The sequence below is a fragment of the Pteropus alecto genome, unplaced genomic scaffold (assembly GCF_000325575.1).
Source record: "Pteropus alecto unplaced genomic scaffold, ASM32557v1 scaffold19, whole genome shotgun sequence".
Classification (NCBI taxonomy): domain Eukaryota; kingdom Metazoa; phylum Chordata; class Mammalia; order Chiroptera; family Pteropodidae; genus Pteropus; species Pteropus alecto.
Window position 1 is genome coordinate 760,645 of NW_006442490.1, and position 4,540 is coordinate 765,184.

General features: G+C 39.4%; 2 non-coding genes across 2 annotated transcripts; both read left to right on the forward strand.

The window, feature by feature from the left end:
* The first annotated feature begins 558 nt into the window (after positions 1-558).
* LOC112470927 lies at positions 559-677 on the forward strand. Its single transcript, XR_003043081.1, has one exon. It is a non-coding gene; the product is annotated as a 5S ribosomal RNA (ribosomal RNA).
* Positions 678-4,079: 3,402 nt separating this feature from the next.
* LOC112470924 lies at positions 4,080-4,186 on the forward strand. The gene has a single exon (XR_003043079.1). It is a non-coding gene; the product is annotated as a U6 spliceosomal RNA (small nuclear RNA).
* Positions 4,187-4,540: the final 354 nt, after the last annotated feature.

A 4,540-nucleotide genomic window follows, 5' to 3' on the forward strand; every position in this document is an offset into this window, starting at 1 on the left:
AAGTCTAACACTCTTCGGCGCAGAAATCAGAGGGTTCATGCAAGGTGGGTTGCTAAGATGGTATTCACCTTGTGGAAATAGATGAAGACCAAGGATAAAATGGGGTTCTGAAAAGCAAACATTATAGTGTATTGTAAAGTACAATGATCTAGTTTCATATTACTCCTTGTGTTTTTTTATCTGCTGTTATTCTCAGTCTTTTTAAAATCTGTTTTACAACTTTATTGAAATATGAGATAATTAGTTGCTCATATTTACATTGTACAATTGAATGAGTTATTTTTCACTTATAGTTGGCATATAATAATATATTCATTTCAGTTGTACAGCATAGTGATTAGAGATCTATGTAACTCAAAAAGTGATCACCCAACTAATTCTAGTACCCCTCTTGCCCCTTACATATTTATTCCAACATTGTTGACTATTTTCCTTATGCTACACTTTATATCTCCATGACTATTTTGTAACTATCCATTTGTATTTCTTAATCCCTTTGCCCTTTCTCACCATCCCTCAACCCCCTCTCATCTAGTAGCCCTCAAAATAGTCTCTGTAGTCTACAGCCATACTATCCTGAACACGCCCGATCCTGTCTGATCTCAGAAGCTAAACAGGGTCGGGCCTGGTTAGTACTTGGATGAGAGATCACCTAGGAAGACCAGGTGCTGTAGGCATAAAAAAAAAAAGTCTCTGTATCTATAAATTTGTTTCCATTTTTGTGGTTGTTGCTGTCCTTTATTTTGTTCTTTAGATTCCACATGTAGGTGAAATCATGTGGTATTTGTTTTTCTCTATCTGACTTACTTCATTGAGTACAATACCCTCTAGGTCCATCAAGGCAACAACTTTTTCCATCCCCTTCCTTTTAGCCTGTACGTGTCTTTTAATCTGAAGTGAGTCTCTCGTAGGCAGCATACGTAGGGGTCTTGTTTTCTTATCCATTTAGCCACCCTATCTTTTGGTTGGAGCACTTAATTCTTTTCCATTTGAGATACTTGTTGGTAGATATGAAGTTACTACCATTCTATAGTCATGTTTTAGATACATGCTTTTTCTTCTTAAAGAATTCCCTCCAACATTTTCTGTAATATTGGCTTGGTGTTGATGGATTCCTTTAGCTTCCCCCCCACCCGCCTCCAGGAAGCTCTTTATCTGTCCTTTGACTCTAAATGATAGCTTTGCTGGATAAAGCATTCTTGGTTGTAGATCCTGGGTTTTCATCACTTTGAATATTTTGTGCCAAGCCCTTCTGTCCTGCAAAGTTTCTTTTTAGAAATCAGCTGCCATTCTTATAGGTGCTTCCTTGTAGGTAATTAACTGCTTTTCTCTTGCTGTATTAAACCTTTGGCATTTTAAATATGGTATATCTTGGTGTAGGCCTCTTTGGGTTTATCTTTTTGGGACTCTGAGCTTCCTGGGGTTGTATGTCTATTTCTTTCACCATGTAAGGGAAGTTTTCCATCATTATTTCTTCAAATATATATTCAACTTCTTGTTCTACCTCCTTTAGGTACCCCTATGACGTGGATATTGTTACCCTTAATTTTATCCCATTGGCTCCTTAAATTATTATTATATTCTTGGCTTCTATTTTCTTGCCGTTCTGATTGGGTGACCTCGGCTTCTTCATCCTCTATATCAGTGTTTTGATCCTCTTCTTCCTTCCTCCACTCTGATTCCCTCTAATATACTCTTTATCTCAGATAATATAGTCTCCATTTCTGACTGGTTCCTTTTTATAATTTCCATTTCCAGTTTTATGTTTTTTTATTTCTTTGTTGAAGTTCTCACTGAATTCATCTACACTTCCCCTGAGTTCACTGACCATCTTTATAACCAGTGTTTTGAACTCTGCATCTGTTAGATTGCTTGACTCTATATTTCCTGAAGCTCTGTTCTGTTCTTTCATATGGTTTCTGCTTCTTTGTCTTCCCATTTTGGCTGCCTTTCTGTGTCTGTTTCTATGTACTCAGTAAAGCTCCTAAGTCTCCTGGTCTTATTAGCATGGCTTTGTGTAGTAGGTCTTCAGTGGCCCATTCCTAAGAAGGATTCATTTGCAGGTCAAATTTAGCCCTAGGCTATGCCCCTATGGGAGCCACCTGTTTTGATTCAGCAAGCAATCCACAGATGCTGTGCACAATCGCTTCAAGAAGCCACACCAGAAACTGAGGTCAGCTGCCACAGCTGTGAGTCTTGGCGCTTCTCAGCAAGTGGCACAGAAGTTGCTGAGGATACAACTGTGGCTTGGGTAGGGCTGCAAGTTGTGAGAGGCAAAGTTTCATGGAATCCTCTGTTATCCAGTTCGATGAAGGTTTAGCTATGGTGGCACTGGATCTGCACATTGGGAGCCAGGAGGGCTCAACAGAGGAACAATGGATACTGCCAGCACTTCTGCTTGGGAGAAAGCCTCATCTCTGTTCCTCACTTCAACAATTCAGTGCCCTCTGTAAGTCTTGGTGTCCCCTGAACAGCCAACTGGGCACTGGTGCTCAGAATGAGCATGTCCATCACCGCAAAGGTCTGCTCGCAGATGCAGCCCCTTTAAGAGGCGTCTGCAGCTGCTACTGCCTCTACCGCTGCCGCAGCCTCTGTCCCTCTCAGCTGCTGTGGACCGGGCAGCCTTGAATTTTTGCCCCCTCCTACCTCATACCATTGCAGGATGATTTCTTATTTCTCTCCCTAGTTGTAGGGCTTCTGTTCATCCAGACTCCAGGAGACTCTGCTTGCTGTTTGCTCTGTGTTTCCATCACAGCTTTGATGTGGTCGCAAGAGGAGATGAACAAAGCCTCCATCATCTACAGCTGGTCTCTCCCAGTCTTTAGAACAATCTTTTTAAATGTGCCAGACTTACCTCAAAAAAAAAAAAAAAAGGGAGAAGGTACTCAGGAAAGGTTAATGTGTCTATATTTAGACTGAAGTGCTGATGGGCGAGTACAACCTCTTTTTTCACAGGCAAGCGTAAGTGGGGTCATTGGTAATTTTAATAATTGAGTGCTTGAGATAGGTACTGCTTTACATACATTAATTCATTCAATCAACTTAACGAACTAGTTAGGTAAGCATTTTATTAATCCCAATCGACAGGTGAGAAAACTGAAGCACAGAGATGTGTAGTGACGTACCCAAAATTATACAGTAAGGGAAATGACAGCGGTTGAATAAAAACAGAGCCCTATCCAACCTCAAAATCCATGCTCTCAGTTACTACCTACTCCAAGAGACTTGAAAGAAAGACAATTGTCAAGGACAAGAGTTAACGGTTTTAGGCTTGATTTAATTAATAAAGTTTGATGTTTTCCTTTTAGGAGATAAAGGAAATGAATTCAATAAATGGAATATGCCATGTTCATAGATAGAAACCCTCAATATTATAAGGATATAAATTCTTCTAGAATCAGTTTGTTATTATTTAGCACCACGGTAAAAGTAACTCTAGAGATGCAGAGAATCTAGTTTATGAAAGGAAAATCTTTGGGCATTTTTTATTAATATATTTTACTTGACACTCTTAAGAGAGATACCTCAAGGTACAATAGAAGAGTCTTCTCCAAACCCTGTCCAAAGTATAAAGAGTTCTATAGTGCTAGTTTCTCCCTTGGTAACTCCATGCCAGAGCTCATCAGAACAAAAGAAGACTCTTGTACTTGGGTCTTTTAGGGCCCTCACCCACATCTCAGCTCCCTTCTCTCTATGAGACAAAAATATAATCCAACAGCCCATTTTTTTTGCTTTCTTTCATCTTTTCTCAAGACTTTCTCTCCTCAAGACTCATTCTCCCCTTTTTTAAATCACTTCTAACATTCCCACCCCTTTTTTTTCTTTATAAGTCTGTTGCTTTTATACTGATGGCTGCCATAGAAGCTCATTGAATCACCCCAAAACAGTCATTCCCCTTGCACACTCTGGGCTTCTGTGAGGATGGAAGGGGTTCACAAATAAAACACACAGAGTATTAAAACCAGGGGCCATCCCAGTGATCACGGATGTAATCCTGGAATTGGCTGAGGAATATAGAGAGATCTAACCATTCTCCACTGGGCAGTCTGAAAAAAAAAGAGCAAAAGTAACCTTCACTTGTGCTTGCTTCGGCAGCACATATACTAAAATTGGAATGGTACAGAGAAGATTAGCTTGGCACCTGCATAAGGATGACACACAAACTTGTGAAGGGTTCTATATTTTTTATAAACTATATAAATGTCTAACCAATATACTGCATACTTGAAACTAATAATAAAATAAAATAAAGTAGTCTTTGCTCAAGGAGGAGCCCCAAGGGGCACAAAATAAATTCTCACATATGAAACACAGGATAATAATAAAAATAATTACAAGAAAAGAAAATAATTGGCCTTTGTGCATTGTCAAAATCCTGCTCTAGCTCTTTTCACATGGCCTGAGAAAGATCATATAGTGTAGTGGTTAAGAGCATGGACTCAGCACCAAACTATATAGACTAAAAACCAGGCTTTTCCACTTATTGCCTAGGTAACTTTGGATAAGTTACTTCACCACTCTCTACCTTAGTTTCCTATTT